The sequence below is a fragment of the Leuciscus leuciscus genome, assembly GCF_965113295.1.
Source record: "Leuciscus leuciscus genome assembly, chromosome: 2".
NCBI lineage: Eukaryota > Metazoa > Chordata > Actinopteri > Cypriniformes > Leuciscidae > Leuciscus > Leuciscus leuciscus.
Genome location: NC_138726.1, coordinates 62,917,157 through 62,937,402, shown reverse-complemented (window position 1 = coordinate 62,937,402; position 20,246 = coordinate 62,917,157). Strand labels below are relative to the sequence as shown.

Sequence of the window (20,246 nt, the reverse complement as noted above, 5' to 3'; positions counted from 1 at the left end):
TCCCTCATTTAAACGAAGGAAACTTTATGAGTTGGAAGGTGTGATAGTACCTGAAGAGGACGAGTGGATCAAGACCGTCTGTGATGTCGTTCAGGATCAAGTGACCTCCACAGTCTATCGAGGTCCACGAGCAGCTCTCATCATCTGTGAAACAATCAATCGTGCAATAAAATTTGAGAAGACCCTTGCAAACACCATCTCATCAGAAAAACTAAATTCCTATGTGAACAACAACATGGATAACTCTGCAATCACAGATACAACAGTCCAAGCTGGGAACGTCATCATTGCAACTAATCTAGCAGGTCGAGGAACGGACCTAAAGGTCAGTGAAAGTGTAAATGAGGCAGGAGGACTGTTTGTGGTGCAAACCTTCTTACCTCTGAACATCCGCGTTGAACAGCAAGCGTTTGGACGAACGGCTCGCCAAGGGAGTCCAGGATCTGCTCAACTCATCATGTGTGCCAGTCATTTCTCTGACTCTGTTAAACTAGTGATGGACTTAAACACATCTCTAACCAGCTTGCTCAGCCATCTGAACCATCTTAAAACTATATGGATGTCACATGGTTGCACAGAAAGTTTGTTTGAGGAAACTGTTAATCGCTACCTGGAAAATCACAGCTCTCAAAATCATGAGGCAATGGTCTCTGCTCTCAAAGGCCTCTTAACAACCAAATCAAAAACATTTATGGAAAGCAATCTGGAAGAGGCAAAAGATGCTAGAAACATTATGGTGAACATCAGACTCTCAAGGTTCCTTGAAAAAGACATTCCAAAAATCTTAAAAGAAGAAGAGCTTTTTTCTGTTTACCTTGACATTTTAGATGATGTTTATGAAGACAATGTTTTCTCCGACCAGCGTGATGTAATCGTGCCCTGTCTTCACGAGTGCTGGGGTTTGTGGCTCTTGATGCACTTCAGTGAGGAGAAACCCATTGACATGTTGAAGAAACAGCTGAAGATGGACTTGCTGATTGCAAAGCAGAAACTCCTGAGCAAACAGTCCCCATCTTCCATGGTCTACTATTATATAAGGACTGGAAACAATCTTCGTGAGAAGGGACGCCTTGCGGAGAGCATTGAGATGTACACCAAAGCATTGGAGGACGGTGCATCTGGGAAGATTATTCCTCTTTATAATCGTGCACTGGCCACTATTACTAAGAAAAACACTGGCTATATTGCTCAAGCATTGACTGACCTGGAAAATGCTGACAAGGCAATAGATTCATTCAAGTCACATCTGGCACATATTATTGCTTGTGTGAAATCATCAAGACAAGAGCAGACAACAGAAGGTGATGCTATGCTCCTTAAACAGTTTCGAGTGAAGTCTATGATTGTAGACGTACTCAAGATGAACATTCAAGACGCTGTAATGAAGTTGAAGAGGGCTGAAAACATGGGAGGAGATGTGAGCCTGACTCAAAAACATCCACTTTTTCTGGCCGCACACATTATGCTCAGTTTTCCAAGACTTCTAGATGATCTGGCGATGGAGACTGTACACATAATATCATTGGGTCTTGAAGACATTTTCTCTTTAGACACCATTTTTTCCGCCAGTGGCCTTTTGTCAAAAGTATTTAAAATTATGAAATATGGCAAGGTTTTAAAAAATATCTAAACAAACAAGGTATGCCGTCAGTTTTACATAAGCATCAAATATATCTCATATATACATCACTGATTCTTGAGAGTCGGGACAAAACATGTCCCACATAGAAAAGTCTAATTTATTGCAAAAATTAAGAAATTCATCATGATTGACATACTTACAAAGTTAAATCTAAAGGAATTCTATATACCTATCTGATTTTTAGAATAACCCTTTTTATCTTTTTGGGGAAAATTTGTTTAAATGTATGGTCTGTGGTTAGAAGGTCCATGTTATTGCACTTGTCCTCAGCAAGAGGTCACAATATTAACCATCCCAAAAAACTTTTAAAAAGCTCTACAATTATGAAAACATATATATCAAATAAAAAATAAGGGGTATAAATATAAAAAACAATGCATGGAGTGAACATCAAACAATATTTTCTATAAAAATCTGCCTATTAAAGTTGTGTCCTCAGTTTCTGTCAACTCCGTCAGATTTTTTCATAAAGCTCTTTAAATCAGGAAATAGCATGGTCAGCTATATCCCTGAGGACCCCTTTTCATCTCCCTGCCTGTGGTGAATGCAGCACTACCACACATTCTCTGGTACATTTTAATTTTTTTTTATATTTTAGACAAACAATGTCAATATTCCTATGGTCACAGCTGCACCATGTCAATACCATCTTTCTGTTAAGATACTTTTTTTTAAACCATAGTGGATTGAATTTAAGCATTTTAGTGAGGTTATTGGGACAGCTAGCAACTGAGGAAAAACTACCTAGCTGCAGTGTACAATACATGTTTTGGCAGGAAAATACATGCCCTTACGTCAACTCCGTCAGACGTCAACTCCGTCAGGTTCTATGTCTGACGGGGTTGACCTGTAAGCTGACGGAGTTGACAAATCCACCAATAACCTCTTAATGTGCGAATATAATATTATTTGTGAATATAGTGAAGGGTTAAACTGTTATTTCAGGGTTTTATTTACACATAAATGCACATACATAGCATGCATTACATTATTTAACCATACGTATCTGACTTGTAGATAATGGGCAGGCAGTGGTCTACTTATTATTGTGTAACGTGTAACTTTGCCAGCACTTTAATATATATATTTATATATGTAGAGACAGAGATAGAGAAATGAGAAGCCAGTGTAGGGCTGGGCGATATGGCAAAAAAAAATTATCACAATCTTTTTTTTATATCAGTCGATATCGATAATTATCACGATAAATGTCTTTCAAGTTTAAAGGCAGATTTTTGCTCCTAAGTGAAAGTTGTAGAAAACAGAGTGTTAATTGTGGTTTTAAACTACTCTTTATTGTCAGAACATATCATGACAAACAGGTGAACATTTCACAAATCTGAGGTAAAACATTCAAACATTTTCCGTCAACACTGTCAGTTTTTCCGTCAACACCGTCAGTTTTTCGTCAACACCGTCAGATCTTCGTCAACAGCGTTGGATGTTTGGATGTTTTTGTTAATTTTTGAAAAAAAAAAAAAAATTCTTCCTTCAGTTTATGTTGTTTTTGTAATAAAGGACCATCTGATCTACATCCTCTTATGTTTTATTTATTTAAGGAATTTGTTTTTACAATATTGAAATTAAAATCAAAGTTTGAAAATGCAAATATTTAGAAATCTGAGTTTTCAGAATAGTGTGAAATCACAACTTAAGTTTATATATTGTATTTTTTTTACATATCAGAGTAACTAAACACTATTACAATATACGTCAGAACTTTAGATTCTTGTTGGATTTGAAGAATTAAAATTGTATACTTTTTTAGTGTGTCTGACGGAGTTGACACAAATCCAATTCTGAAGGGAAACATGTTTATTTGTTAAAAATGTGTTTTTATTTAGAACCTGTTCCTTTACATGGTTAAATAGCTAAGACCTTTCTCTGCAGAAACATATAACTCTAATTGATATAGTGTGTATTTAAAAAAAAGGTTTTTTAAAACGTGTTTTGTCCCGACTCTCAAGAATCAGTGATATATATCTCGTATATTCTTTAATTCTAAAGAATTTTTACTCTAGTCTAATCACATGACACCTAATCCTGATGACAGTGTCAATGAAATTCAAAGTATTTCACACTTTAAATTATAATTTTCAGAAGGATATTTCAGATTAGCATTGCAAATTATGAGAGACTTAAAATGCAGGCCTGTACATTGTCAAGAAAGGGTTAAAAAGAAGATTGCAACTGTTGCTCTTTCTTTGTCTCTTTTTTTATTTGAGCACTCTTTTATTTGTCTCTTCTTCTGGGGGACTTTGCTGTTTCATCCCTACAGTCTCTCTCTCTCTCTCTCTCTCTCTCTCTCTCTCTCTCAAAAGTAGAAAAAGTACACAACTCCATTACAGGAGTAAAAGTACCACTGGTAAAATATTACTCCATTACAAGTGAAAGTTGTAAAGACAGATTTTTGCTTAAGTACAGAGGTACTTGCTTTTAAAAGTAAGTCAATTTCATTTTTTTATGTCAACACATTATTTTATTATTATTGTTGCATTGTGAATGAATGCACGCTGTGCCATCAAGGTGGTTTAAGCCAGTCAGTGATGCTAGCATACGACTACCTTATTTCAATACTTGAACATAATAGAAGAGAAAGGTTTCTACATTGTGTTTATTTGACAAGATTATGTTAAAAAAAAAAACATTTCTGAATATAGACAGATTTAACTGTTGTGACGAAACTTGTCTTTATATATCTTAAAAATGAAATAAAACCACTTCTCATAAAGAAACAAGAACATGGTCTTTTTAATTAATGATGCATTCTTTATAACAAATTGCATTCAACACTCTTCATTCTTTCAAGCAGACATATTTGTATTATTTATATATATATATATATAATTGAATCTTTTTAGAACACTGAAGCACACTTTCCATCACACCATATGGCCATGGGTGTGCGCACTGCACAGAGGAACCGTCTTTTTCCATTTCGCCCATCAACTGATTAGTGTTCAAAAACATCATGGAAAATCATTGAACGTCACATGACCCAACAAGAGTGCTTACTATATAGTTTGCTAAAAAAACTAAAAACTAAAAAACCATCATGTTTTAAAGAAAAACAAAACATCCACTGACTTTCATAGCTGCTACAAAGAAACAACTTTCGCGCAACACTGTCTAATAGACGTTTGTATTTTGTGACTTAAAGACTTTAATGATAGCCTATGAAGAGTTCAGATGCCTCTAAGTGCCATCTGAAATTTTCTTCTAGAATTATCTTTTTTTTTCAAGCTTTTACGAGCTTGATAAAAATGATAATTCTAGAAAAAGAAATTCTAGGCCTATAGGCTACATATATGTGTGTGTCTATTTCAGACAATGCTTTTCTTAACTTTCTGTTCATCAAATAATCAATACTGATAATAATCATATGTATTTCTTGAGCAGCAAATCACCATTTAGAATTTCTGAAGGATCATGTGACTGAAGGTTTCCCTGCTGTTAATCTTGCTTGTCTTATGTTTTTTTTGTTTTGTTTTTTTGTAGATTCATCAAGGAGAGAAGAGAAATTCCCTTGTCATCACTAATTCCTGCAACCTTGAAACAGTTCAAATAAAACAAATTTTTTTTTTTTTTTTATATTGTAATTGCTTGTTTTTCTTTTTCTTTTTTACTTCGAATAAAATTGTTGCTTTAAATTGGTATGTTGTATTGTGGGAAATAAAGTAGGCCTTTAATGTAATGTTTTGTCTCTTTTTAAAGAATTTTAGGAAGACTTTTTGTATAAAGGTTGTCCTTTTTCTGTTTTATGAATTTTGAATTTCAACAATTATGTAAATCTTGTGTTTCTCCAAATTATTCCATAAAATAAGTATGTATATTGTATTTTTGTTTTTTAAAAAAGGTTGGTTTATAAATGGTCTTAATATGTTGTGCTGATTGCAGCCACCAGCATGAGAGCACACTAAACTCAACAGTTTGTCATTTGTTGGTCACAAGACAATGTCTAAAAGCAAATGAGGATTACCTTCAGGGTTTTCTGGCCTCGGTTATGGACCCCTACCCTTTCACGGACTGGGATGATGCGTTTCAACATTCCAGTAATATTTTCATTTAGTAAACAATCAATAGGCTATCCATCTTTTTTTTTTTTTACACCATTTAGGCCTACTTCAGGGGTGAGGTGGGGTTGATGGTCAAGGATGGCCCCTATATGTTGCGTAAATTGTGTTGTATTACCTTTGCAGTACATCTAAAATAAACAACAAAAAATAAATAAACAAATGATAATGAGCCCCTCCCCTGCCACGCCCGGGTACCAGCTTCAGCCCGCCCCTGATGGCCGCGAGTTCTGGCCTGTGTGCAAAATTTCAAGATATTTCAAGCCCAAAAGTCCCAAAAGTGTCAAAAACTTGAAATATTTAACTCCACTCAATATTTAATATTTAATTATAATTAAGTTTTAATTGTTTATTAAAATAATGCATGTAATACATTTTGATACACTATTTAACAAATGTATTAATTAATAAATAAGTTTTAGGGTGACCTTAGGGTGAAATGGCTGTGAATGAACCTTCCCCAGACCCAATTTTAGTTACGACTGAGAAGAGTATGGTGTCAACCAGGGGTGCGTTTCCCAAAACCATCGTTAGCAACTAAGTTAGCAACTTTGTTGGTTGCAATGCAATTTCCCATTGCCAACCAACTAAGTTTCTTACAGGTTAGCAACGATGGTTTTGGGAAACGCACCCCAGGGCCGGGTTTCCCGATAACGATGCATCTTAGCTCTTAAAGGGGAAATGAAGCAGTCAATCAAGTTTACATGATTTACAAAATGGATTTCCACTATAATCAACAATTATATAAGAAACATGATAAATGTAAACATATAAAAGAAAAAAGAAAAAAACGTTATATCTTTCGCGGCCAGGGCGCCGCCATTGTGCAGTATTCTAACATGTGACGTCACGGGGTTGGTTGGCTTTAAAGGCTCTGGGCTGAGTTCAGTAAAACGCAGTGAAAGACATAAAACTTAACATTAAACTACGCATAAAAAGCGTTCATCTGCTATCATATTATCATGTCAAACCTCTTATACATGTTTGCATCACACTGGCTCGTTAACAAGATGCATGATGTGCTGGTCGAACCAGCGAACAACTAACGTTAGGTACAGTCATTGTTAGCTAACAGCTGTAAGCATGAACTAGCTAAATAACTAACTTTAGTACCAGACAAAAAGACGACGTCTAACGTTATGTTAACAAACTGCACATGCACACTGTAGATGTTTGTGAAATAATTTTTTATTCAATATAATGTTTTACATTTTACAGACGTTACAAACTATTTACAGGTTATTTGCTAACGTTATAGCTTGTGTGTGTGTGTCAAGTCAAGTCAAGTTTATTTGTATAGCGCTTTTCACAATACAGATTGTATCAAAGCAGCTTCACAGTATTCAATTTAAATAATACAACAAAGTTTGTTTCAAGAGGAATTTATTGATTGATAAAATTAAATTAAATATCCCCAAAATATCCCCAACTGAGCAAGCCAAAGGCAACAGGTGTGTGTGTGTGTGTGTGTGTGTGTGTGTGTGTGTGGACTACTCTTCAATCCTACTCTTCAATAAAAAAAGCCGTCTTCCTGCTTCATTCTGTGACATACAGATCTGTATTGTGCTATTGTTTTTGATAGTGTTATACATTTCTTACAGATAATCACGATGATCATTGCGTTTGTCTTACCGAACGTGGTATCTTCCTGTCAGCAATTACAGTTTTTCTATAAGCTTTTTTTTAATAATGCCGACAGTAAAATGTTGCCAGATATTGCTACGAAAAACAAGCAACAATTTTTTTTTTTTTTTATGTAATAATCCGAAATAAGTTCAAAGCTTGTGTTTTGGAAATAAGATTAATATATCACGAACCCTAACATGCAACTTTCCACTTTAATAACTTCCTAAAGTGTGACATTAAATCAGAAAAACAAGTCCAGAAGACTACTGCTACCTTTTTATTAGATGGATCTGGCAACACTGGATCGCACCCGCGCCCTCAAGCCCCGTTCACTGCGCTAGATTCTCGCAGCAAAATGAATTGCAAACACTCATATGAGGTGGTTTAAACGGCTAATTAATCATTCAGAGAGCTTGAAATTTTATTTTTGAATGTAAAAAAATGACCTCATAGCTGGCTACGGCCATGTATCACCGGCTGTTCGACATAGCGACGTACCACTGCTCGGTTCCCACGCCGTATCGACTCAAATGCATAAGTAATGGGACACACGGGCTCAACAGGTCTTTCAAGTTCGTCTTCCTCCATTTCAAATCAATTGCGTATTCAGTCCGGTCCAGTAACGCTTCACTCTCTTCACTCACCAGCGGAACCAACCAACCCCGTTACGTAGGCTGTGACGTCACTCCAAAATGGCGACTCGCTAGCTAGAAATTACGAAAATAATTTTGTCATATCTGTGGTTTTTAACAACTTTTTAAAGTAAATTTTTTTGGCAAGGTGATTTTTCTAATATATGTAGCTACTACAAGTGCCAGAACATGGACGTTTCATTTCCCCTTTAAAGGGTTAGTTCACCCAAAAATGAAAATTCTGTCAGTAATTACTCACCCTCATGTTGTTCCAACCATGTAAGTCTTTCGTTCATCTTTGGAACACAAATTAAGATATTTTTGATGAAATCTGACAGAATTCTGACTCTTCCATAGGCTTCCAGAGGGACCCAAACTCGCCGGCCCAGAATAGTTATTAAAAACATCGTTAAAATAATCCAAGTAATTACAGTGGCACTACATTAAGTTTATCATGCGACGACAATACTTTTTGTGCGGAAAAACAACAAAAATAACGACTTTATCCAACTATTAGTGTTCTTCAATGTGGGCCTCTGACGAGAGTTCACGGGAGCGCCAGGACGCATGCGCGAGAACTGAGCTTACGGCGTTCTTCTTCTACTACTACTTGTTACTGGCTGCTCACTCCTTGGGAGTATTACCGCCATCTACTGTACAGGATGACGTCCCGACATTGCCGGGTGCGCAAAACGGTCTGTTCATAAGCCGAGGAAGACGCGTACTGTATGTAAGCTCGTATGAATAAGTAATTCAACACTTATTGTGATTTAGGTCTAGATGTAGTTTTTACAATGGTTAAAAAATGTGCATTTCCTGGATGTCGGAATCGTGAGAAACCAACGAAAAAACGTAAAGGTGCTTTACCAATTCTGCAAAATGAACAGATTACCTTTCACAAATTCCCATTAAATGATCGTGAGCGACTGAAGCTATGGCTGCTGGAAGTTCAGCGGGATGTTAATTTACCGCATAAAGTCGTTAAGAACATGAAGTTGTGCAGTGAACATTTCTCAACAGACGACTTCAAACTAGTTCAACAAAACACAAGACGATTACTGAAATCAACAGCTGTGCCCAACTTGTTTTTACACAACAACAAGGTAATAAGTGGAATCTCCATGTGGTGGTTGTTAAAGTAACGATACAGTAATTTAGTTATTTGACTTTATTTACATTTCCCTATATATAAAAAAAAACTGCATTGCCTATGATACAATGAATTACATCCTTACAACAGTGACTTGAAATATTTTAGGAGACAAAGGACCCATCACAGCTCAGTCAGGACCCTCAGTCAGCAGGTCCACTCCTTACCAGTCTTTGCCCTCAAGTAACTGATCAAAGTGAAAACACATGTACAGAGGAAATATTTTCAGCTGCATATTTAGCTGGTGTTCCCCAGTCAACCCCAGTTAAGCAAAGCAAAATCCATAGTTCTACGCAAGAACCTGACTATTCATTTCCGTCAAAACTTCTGTTGGTGTTATCAAGTCCAGAAACAGTACAGTCTTCAAAGCCATCAATATCAGGAACGTACTACGCCTTACCTGCAACTAAGTCATATCAATCAGTAAGTGAACTTTTAAAATAAAATGTCCTTATTTAGTGGTTTTTAATATTAAAATTTGAAATTTTATGATGGGCATAACATGTACAATGGCTTAACTTTGTTATTTACTATTCTATTATGTTTTTGTTCTTTGTAATTTGTAATTTGTCAAACACAAATATAGTTGTTGTTTTTTTTCAGTATGAACAAACAGATGCTGAAAGTGAGAACCAATTTGAAGATCTTAGTCTTGATGTCAGCATGCTTTCCCTGAATCCTCAAACAGAAAAGAAGGACCTAAGTTTTGTTCCTCTAAGTTCGACCTCAACATCAACTCCAACTACAGAGGAAGATGAAGACAACAGTAGATACAAAGAGCGAAAATGGATTGTCAATAGCCGCGTTTCCACTGTCGGGCCAGGGCCGGGCTAGGGCTAACAGCGAGCCGAGCCGGGCCAGTGGCCTCGGGCCTCAAGCACCGGGCTTGCGTTTCCACTGCCGGGCCATTAGCCCTGCAGCGCTGCCCTAAACCCCGCCCTTAACACGCCTTCCTGGATCAAACGTCATACAACCCCACCCATTACAGCGGGAATTATGATGTTCATTCAGGCAGGAAGTTAGGAAGTTAGAAAACTTAGATTTTAAGAAGATAGCATGTATTAACTCACCGTCCGCGGCTGCCATAGTGTCCCGACTTGTCTCTCCACTAACAGATGGACGGTGACCCAGCACACCGTCCATCAAGTCGAACCATGGAAAGTTCTTTCTCTGGGCACCGCTTTGTCCATTGTGCGTTTTAATCGCCTTGTACTGCGCCCACAACTTTTTTATTTTTTCCCGAACTTGAAGCGTTGTTCACTGAATGCTTAGCTTAGCAAGTTAAGCAACGATGTATTTTATAACGTCCTCGTTTCTGCACAGAGGAAGCTCCCGAAAAAAAAGTTGCTTTATTTTATGATAGTCCGGTATAAAGAGACGAGACGTGGGCTACTGACAGATAAAATAAAAACATGACTGTGATAGCCTTTATGATTGGTCGGATTTCTTCAAGCGTATGTTTTTTTACTATGCGTATCTTCAAGCGTTTACTATGTTTACTATGGTAACGGTTAGCGCACATAGTCTTTTGCATCACAAACACAAGGCATTCAAACATGAACGCGAGTTAAATTATTTGAAAAGTCTTTAATGCTGACAGAATCATCCGGCGCTGCCGTCTCCCGACTCAGGTAAACTCCGCCTCTGTTCGTAACCACTCCTCTAGCCCGAGCTGGCCCGCTCTGGCCCAAGGTATTCGACGGGCCAGAAATCCTGGCCGTTGGCCCCGAGTAAGCCCCGATCAAGCCCCGGAAGTGACAGTGGAAACGCGACTGGCCCTGGCACGCACTAGCACGGCCCGGCCCTGGCCCGACAGTGGAAACGCGGCTAATGAGTCCAGCTTGATGGAGCTGTTTAGTAGATGCCATATTTGCGGAGCAGCAGTCATTGAAACCCAAAAAACAACCTGTGGTAGCCTCATATGTGTTCATTGGGAATGTTCGAATGGTCATAATGGAAAATGGAAATCGTGTGATGAAATTCGAGGAATGCCAGATAACAACCTTCTTGAGTCAGCGTGTACACTGTTCACTGGGGCAACATATACGGACATTGATGATTGGGCTACATTGCTCAACCTCCAACTACCAAAGAAAACAACCTTCTATGCTATCCAGTCCTCTTATCTAATCCCTGTTGTAGATGTTATGTACAAAGAACAACAGGATAAAATGTTGGAAGCCTTGAGGATGGAAAACATACTGCACAAAGGTGTGCATTTGTCAGGGGATGGGAGAAATGACAGGTACTGTAAGTGTAAATATAAATTGTGTGTATAAGTGAAACAAATTGTAACTTATTTTATCTTTATCAAAAAATGTTTTAACCCCATTGATGTTATTTTTGCAGCCCTGGATTCTCAGCAAAGTACTGTACATACAGTTTAATGGATGATTCAACCAATCTGGTAGTCCACTACGAGTTGGTGCAGGTCAGTGTATATATATGTTTTTACCAATTTATCAACATGTGTATTTAACATGCTTTTTGAAATATTGGTGCACTTAAAATATTTTTAGTATTATTATTTTTAAATGTTGATGATTATAAGTTATTAAGTCTTATTCAGGAATAACAATTAATGATATAATTATAAACATTCAAAAATTGAAATAAAGGTTACAGAAGCAGCAAGCTCTGTTGGCATGGAGCCCATAGGCTTTAAGAGAAGTGTAAACTCACTTTTGGAAAAGGGAATTGAAATTGAGGTAATGACTACGGACAGATCTCCGTATATAAGAAAGATCATGAGGGTTGATTATCCACAAATTCATCACGAGTTCGACATCTGGCATGTTGTGAAGGGTATGTACATTTTTCCTCAATAATTCATATGTTTGTTGACATGTATTGAATTTTATTTTTTAGGATCTCTACAGCAGTAGAGAACAGCTGCTTTTCATAAACTAAAGTTTGACAATAACAAAATATAACTGCTGTTTGTATGCACTAGGCTTACCCCACAACCTCATAATGTTGAATACATAACTGACATAATGTTTTTCAGGTTTCTTCAAAAAATTACTGTCAGTTTGCAAAAAACAAACAAAATATAGACCTTCAGCCATGGATAAAAAGCATATGCAACCATTTGTGGTATGCATGTGCATCCTGCAGCGGTGACCCAGATGTATGTTATCTAATATATTTTTTAAATCTGATATAGACAAACTTCTTTCAAAAATTACATTGTAAATATTTTTAAACAGCTGTTGACAGAAAAGTGGAAATCCCTTCTCCATCACATTTGCGGAGAACACATTTGGGAAGAAAATGGACAGCAGCAAAGATGTGCCCACGATGACCTCACTCCTGACCAGCAAAGAAGGAAACGATGGCTACTAAAAGAGTCTCCAGCCTTTCACACACTATCATCTCTTGTTTTACATCCAAATCTCTTGAAGGACATGAGGCAAATGGCCGCCTTCAAGCACACAGGCAAGTTACTTTTACATCAAAATTTATTCAACTTCACATGGAAAGGGAAACTATAAAATTTTTGTTTTTTTTCTCAGGCAGTCTTGAGGTCTACCATTCAGTTCTTCTGAAATATTGTAGAAAGAATCTGCATTTCCACTACTCCTCGATGACAGCTCGTACTCAACTTGCTGTCATGGATCACAACGAAAATGCAAACCGTCAACAGGCCACAACCTCCTCAGGCAAGTATTCAGCTTCCAAAAAGTGGGGTGTTTACAACACTAAATGCTCAATTCAATTGTACACACACAAATATATATATATATATATATATATATATATATATATATATATATATATATATATATATGTGTGTGTGTGTGTGTGTGTGTGTGTGTGTGTGTGTGTGTGAATTACGCGCACTAACAGAGAAAAAAATGAACAGGGTACTTTAATCAGGGCAGAAAATATTGCCTTGTGACTATATATTGCAATTTTATAGGTGATCCGCGATACAACGTTGTTTTTCCAAAACAAAAGAAAGAATGGTTGGCAAGGAAAATTTATGAACCAACTACACAAACCTTCAGGGAAGAACTTCTTCAAAAGGTACAGGAGCGGCGCAGTGACCCTACTGTACTTTTCAAGGACCCAACCTCTCACGTTTCTTTGCCTGTTTTACCGCGCAATATTGCAACAAAACCCAAACCAGGAAAGGAAGCAGTTATTGCAAAACATGTGTCAAGGTTTACCAAGTAAACGACTGTCAGCGGCATACTGTACTATTTTTGGGGGATTTTCTTGTTGTTAGATTTTTCGTTTGGTAAAATGCTACCTCAACATGCATGTTGACGTATTTATTTTTGTTAGTGTAATAACAAATTTATTAAGTGTAAAACTGCTGGGAATAACAAAAATTGCTTATCTATTGCAGTGATATCAAAACAAAAAAGGTCCTTCATATGCTAAAGCCATACTCTGGCTGAAATTCTAAAACATTTCAACAAAACCGGTTTTATAAACTGTAATTGACAAACATAAGCCAATTTAAGTTTATGTAAATTTTTATTTAACAAGTATTCATACAAGCAGTACCCACACGTTTTATTTGAAAATATTTGTACTAATAGTAAAAAAAAGAAAAAAAAATAGAAAATGTTTATTGTGTTGCTTTTCCTTTCTTTAAATTAACCTGAAAGCTTCTTCGGCTTCCTTGAAACCAACATATGCACCAGATAATGACGGATATTTTTCCCGTATGGCTCGCACAACACATGACGGCAGAACTTTTCTGTTGTGTCTTCCAAGTCTTTCAGTGTTTCAGTATCCACTCTAGAACAACCCGGTAAGCCACCAGTCTGCACTGACTGTAAACAGAAAACAGATCAGAATCAGAAAAAGCTTAATTGCCAAATAGCATAGTAAAAAGATGCAGAATAAATAACTACAGTAGGCTGCATGTGTAATAACTCTACAATATAAACAAACCTACTTACTCCATAGATAGCGTGCCACCCGGTCCTTCTGGCCTCGGACGTCCCTTCCAGTTCACTTTTGGCAAATAAAAAAACACTTCTAAAACACTGCGACTTAGCAGGGGTGGAAAACCGGGATCCTCTGTTATACAGCGACATACACTTGTCGTCCCATTGTCTGCGCTATCCAAACTTTCGAGCTGTGGCATGACAGTGTCCCAATAGATGCAGCACACGCTCTCCTGTTCAGTAGGCATCGATTGGCACTGATTACATTTACACCACCAGCTGCCCAAAGCTCAACCTTGAGACTGCGGTTGTGATGCAGCCTCTTCCATCTCTTGTAATTCAGTGTCTGTGTATTCTGGCTCGAATAAGTATGGTTGGTTAAAAAAACTCAAGTCTTCATCTTCATCTACATCGAAATCTGCGGACATATTGACGAATACAGTTTTACATACAGTGCGCGTCTTCCTCGGCTTATGAACAGACCGTTTTGCGCACCCGGCAATGTCGGGACGTCATCCTGTACAGTAGATGGCGGTAATACTCCCAAGGAGTGAGCAGCCAGTAACAAGTAGTAGTAGAAGAAGAACGCCGTAAGCTCAGTTCTCGCGCATGCGTCGTGGCGCTCCCGTGAACTCTCGTCAGAGGCCCACATTGAGGAACACTAATAGTTGGATAAAGTCGTTATTTTTGTTGTTTTTCCGGACAAAAAGTATTGTCGTCGCATGATAAACTTAATGTAGTGCCACTGTAGTCACTTGGATTATTTTAACGATGTTTTTAATAACTATTCTGGGCCGGCGAGTTTGGGTCCGTCTGGAAGCCTATGGAAGAGTCAGAATTCTGTCAGATTTCATCAAAAATATCTTAATTTGTGTTCCGAAGATGAACGAAAGACTTACATGGTTGGAACAACATGAGGGTGAGTAATTACTGACAGAATTTTCATTTTTGGGTGAACTAACCCTTTAAGCCCGCTCTCTACATGTAAGGTAACGAACGCTCGCCACAACTCCACGCGCGTTTCACAAAAATGTAGCCTACTTAACATGAACGCGCGAGAACGCATTATAAGAGTTGCTGTCCATTTGTGAAGTGCTGAAATATAATCTTATATGGAATCGTATTCTAAACGTTAAACCTAATAATCGTAATTTTTTGTCGATTAGCAATCAAGACAAGTGAGTCTATATAAAGCACCTAGAGGCGGAGGCACTGACAAAATGGCTGAAAAAAAAAAATATATATATATTTCAAAGAGATGGAATTAATGTCCTGTTAGAGGAGATAGTGAAACAAAGATACTATTTTTAACAGATTTAACCCTTTCATGCATGAATTATGATAACCTCAGTCAGGATTTTTTTCCTATGTGTTTTTATTGCTCTTAGGGCATGAAAAACAAGAATTGATTTTTATTTTTATTATTTTTATTTATTTTTCAAAGAGATCTTCAGATGTCCACTTGAGTGGACAGCATGCGGTTAAGGTTTAAACTTAAGATATACTATATTAAATAAAAGACAATAATCAAACAGATAAAGTATGTGAATTTAACAAACTAATCAATACAATTATATCAAATCATGTGAAAACTATCAAATATATACAAAAAATATACTTCATACAACTTCATACAAGTTGCACTTCGCGTATCTTTGATATCAGAACATGAGGACGTGATTCCATCAGAATTTTCTACAGCCTGTCAAGGTACAACTGTGGAAACCACTCAGACGCTCCCTCCAGTGCACCAGAGTATGGAGATTTACCCTTATTAGCTGATAATTCTGATTATGTTCAAGATGGACACATTTCTATCATAGCCCTCCTCTGAGAAAACCTAGCGATACGTTTTTTTCAATCTCATCTGAAATGATCAGTGTTGGGGGTAATGCATTACAAGTAACATGCATAACGCATTCAGATTACTTTTTTGATGTTACAAGTAAAGTAATGTGTTACAAATAACATGCATTACCTAATCAGATTACTTTTTGATCTAACAAGTAATTAACTACAAGTAATGTGCATTACCTAATCAGATTACTTTTTGATGTAACGAGTAAAGAAACGCATTACAAGTAACATGCATTACCTAATCAGATTACTTTTTGATGTTATGAGTAAAGAAATGCATTACAAAAACGCACATTACATAATCAGATTACTTTTTTGATGTTATGAGTAAAGAAACGCATTACAAATAACATGCATTACGAAATCAGATTACTTTTTGATCTAACAAGTAAAGTAATGCATTACAAGTGTCATACATTATGTAATCACATTACTTTTTTCGATGTCAATGAAAATTACATTCTAATAATACAAGTACATTTATTTACTGTAAAAAAAGTCACTGCAGATTAAGTTTTTGAGTTTTAAATTTCAAAAACAATATTCACAATATAATTATGAATTGTAGCTGAAATATAGCAGTTGATGCATGACGTCCACTACAGTGGACATGTGGTTAATCAGAGTTTTCTCTCAATCTAAAATCAAAACTTGGAAAATTTTACTGTGATATGAGTCATTAGATATTGCTTGATGCTGCAATATTTTTTTTTACCTACAAGAGTCTCCTAGGATAGAAGGAATGGGTGGATATTCCGGAGCAACTTGGCATGTCTGACTGACCCTTGGCCATCTTGGTTTGGAGGGGGAAAAAAATCGAAACACAATGGCTTGCCACTTGGTTGCAAGCACAAAGGCCCATTTCCTCGGTTCCTTTTCTTACCAATCAAAAAATTCCTCCTCTCCATTTCTTACCAATAAAATAAAAGCATGTGTCCATTTTTAGCCAATTAAAAGAGACTCCGCTTCATTTCTCACCAGTCAAAACGCTTTGACTCCCATGCACCCGCCTCCTGTGTTTCGACCAATCAGATCTGCATTTCAGAAGCCGAATGCCGTTGCTACGCCATTGCTGGCAAGTGGAGATCAGCGCTGCTCGTGTCAGTGTCAGCGTTGCTAACGTTATTAACATTTCTGATGTTATTTGTTCCCGACTAATCTCGTGTATTAAACTCACATTTATATTTAAATATATTGACATTTCCATTTAAATATACTGCGTAGCTAAGAACATTAGGATGCAACTTAATGTTACGTTATGTGCAAGAACTGTAACTTAACTTACAGTAGATTCACGTTAAAGCTGTCAGCAACGTTAGCTAGCTGTAATATATCTATAAATTAGCTTACAGAAACGTCTGTCTGTCTGTGTTTGTGTGTGTTATTCGCATATCTCTCTAACCGTTAGTCCGAAGAATTTCAAACTCGACAGGTGTCTCGCGCTACGGGCACGAGTAAGTGCAGTGCCAAGTTTGACGTTGTATATCGTTAAAAATATCAGTAAAAGAAGCACTTAGAAGGTTGTGGTTTAAAAATAAACATTCTGACAAACACTCTGTCAGCTACACTGTTTACTTCTGAATATAATATTTTATTCACGGCTTCATTTGTAGTAACCTAACGTTATTCACAAACTGTTTGCTCAAGTGTTGCGACGTTCGTCTGTTATAGGACAACTTAGTTTGAATAAAATTTATATTTGTGTAGTGTTCAATGTTGTTATCGATAGAGATACGCGGATGGGGTATTAGTTCATCCGCAACCACATCATAAAACTCATCATCCGCACCAACGTTTTTTGACCAGATTTCAAAGCCGCACCCGCCCGCCATCCGCTGATTGTTTTGCGGTCTATGGACGATGCAATGCTCTGCTGATGCGAGCCGCAAGAAAGCCCTTGTCTGTTCTAGAAAGGATGCAGCAAAGATATTTAATGCTAATGTATGAGGCATAGGCCTACGCTGAGTTTCATTCATTTACGATGAGATGCGCTCTAGTTCAACTTCACAATGCAATGCAAGTGAACGCGGCGCATCGGAGCGCATCGGAGCCTCCACGGTTATTATATTGTCTCCTATATTTGCTTTTTATTTATTAAATACATGCAATTGGTTGATGAAACATTTATTACAATTAAGATACAATTTGTACAAAACGAAATTCGCTTTAAAGAAAGGCTTTCTACAAAGCAAAACTTAATGAAGTGGTTAAAATCATGTCTGACGATTTACAAAACAAAACTTCATTAAGTGGTAAAAACCATTAGCCTGGTTCTACCAGACTCTCGTACATTTCATTTGTACAGAGAGTCTGGCCTCTCTCCATTGAGAAACGTTTACTTCCTTGTAGGCGGGTTCTCTGTTAAAGTTCAAAACTATTGGATCTGCCCAGAGTCACTCAGGATCTGCCATAGCCAATCGCTAACGTGTGGTCGTGACGTATGTCATGCGCCAAAACCGGCCGGAAACAACAAGTCCGAATGATCAGAGGATTATGTTTAGAATAAGATGTCTGTCAACGAGAGCTGCAGGTTTTGTTCATCGAATTTAAGAGTTCAAGGAACAATTGTAAATTCTAAATGTATATTTGACACGAAGGACAGTGATGTATTCAGTCAACTGTCGAAGCTGGGTCTAATCATTAACAATACGCCGCTGCGGTCGTTTCGGATCTGCCGCAAATGCTGTACTGTGATCACCAGGCTACTGCGCGATACGGAAACATTTCAAAGGTGGAAGAACGAGGAGACAACGGAGACATGCCAGGGGGGAGATGCCAGTTCCACTGACAAGAGAGACAGAGACCCCACACCTTCTAAAACTCCAAGGGCCATAAAAAAGTCCAGAAAATCCAGTGAAATGCCATTGAGAAACATTGTGAAAGTATATAGTCCTAAGTATATAGTCCTAGTATATATAAAGTATATAGTCCTATCTATAATCAATAGAAAATTAAACTGAATATAGGCTAAATAAATGGATAGTCCTGCAGCACGGATTTTTATTGCAGATAATATAACAAATAAATAATTATTGATAGGCCTACTTGTTAAAAGGGCTTTGTGTTTCATTTATTTGGCTATAGTCTACTGTCATCTGTCAGTTATGAAAAAAAAAAAGAATTAACGAATTAATTAAAACGAATTAAATTAATAAATAATAATATTGACGCACATGCTTTTCTGTCTCATTATTGCAACATCTCTCTCTAATAACTGCATTAATAACTACATAATGAATGTAATTTGATACTTATGACTGATCATGCCCAAACGCGTTTTCAGTGCGTTCAGTCTGTGTTCAAAGTCGGTGTTTAAAATCTGCTGCAGTCGATGAAACCAGTCAGAGAATGTGTCAGCGAGTCGTGTGTCCCCAGCATTAGTCTGCTATCAGTGGCTCAAACCTCCGTTACTAACTCTAAAATGACGTTTTGGAATTAGCAAATTAGTCCTACATACAAGAGCATTTTAATGACAAAAACTTTACCAACGTCTTGAAATACATAATCTGAACAATGTTTCGAGGTGTGGTAACTGTAGTATAAGCGGAATAATTGACTTCAGGCCGTTGAATTATTAGAAAAATAATGCACACCCGAGGTGTAACGGCCACTCAGCTTCGCATCGTGACCGCATTACCACCTCGGGTGTGCATTATTTTTCTAATAATTCAACGGCCTGTCGTCTATTATTCCTTACATATTCGGCAGTTTTGCAACAACGGACCGAATAGCTTTTCTCACGTCTTTCTCCGCTGCCATTACTGAACTCCAACTCAAACTGACGCACTACATCAACGTCATCGTTCTCAGCCACTCCCTCTGTTCGCTGATTGGTCCTACAAAAAATTGGTTTCTGGAAACCTAAGAATATACAGCAGTCCCAGACGTAGTACTGAAGGAAAATGAAATTGAGCGGAAGTGCGTAGGAGGGCGCAGCCAGGCTAAAAAACCATGTCTCCCGAATGCAAATGTTCATTGCTAATGTTTATTATTACAAATGTTTTTCATTTGTTTAATAAATCTCATAATGATGGCACATCACTATATCATAGCTTTTATTTCTATCTCAAATAATTGGCGTTCGGTCAGGGGGTACTTGGCAAAGAATCAAATACAGTTGGAAACGACGTAGACCATTAATAACACAGACTGTTAACAATTGTTTTTAATTAGTATTTAAACATTCTCTATGATAAAAAAAATGTTTGTACAAAATATTTTAATAACACGGTTTTGGCGGTTATAGAGTTCTAATGACGGTGTTCAACTATAACCATCAGTCTCACGGTCACGGTTATATACTAACCGTCACACCCCTACTTTGTACAATTACAGAATAATAGCTTCTGATAGAGCCAGATC

At 37.2% G+C, this 20,246-nt stretch overlaps 1 protein-coding gene and 1 long non-coding RNA gene across 3 annotated transcripts in view; both read left to right on the top strand.

Annotated features, from left to right (window-relative positions):
- Nucleotides 1-20,246, top strand: part of LOC309492612 (uncharacterized protein) — a 44,694-nt gene that overhangs the window by 15,728 nt on the left and 8,720 nt on the right. The window lies entirely within an intron of this gene.
- LOC309493529 lies at nucleotides 11,754-12,781 on the top strand. Of its 2 annotated transcripts, XR_014203967.1 has the most exons (4): nucleotides 11,754-11,928; nucleotides 12,131-12,253; nucleotides 12,333-12,565; nucleotides 12,643-12,781. It is a non-coding gene; the product is annotated as an uncharacterized lncRNA (long non-coding RNA). The 2 variants fall into 2 exon arrangements; XR_014203968.1 differs by having other exon boundaries at nucleotides 11,754-12,253.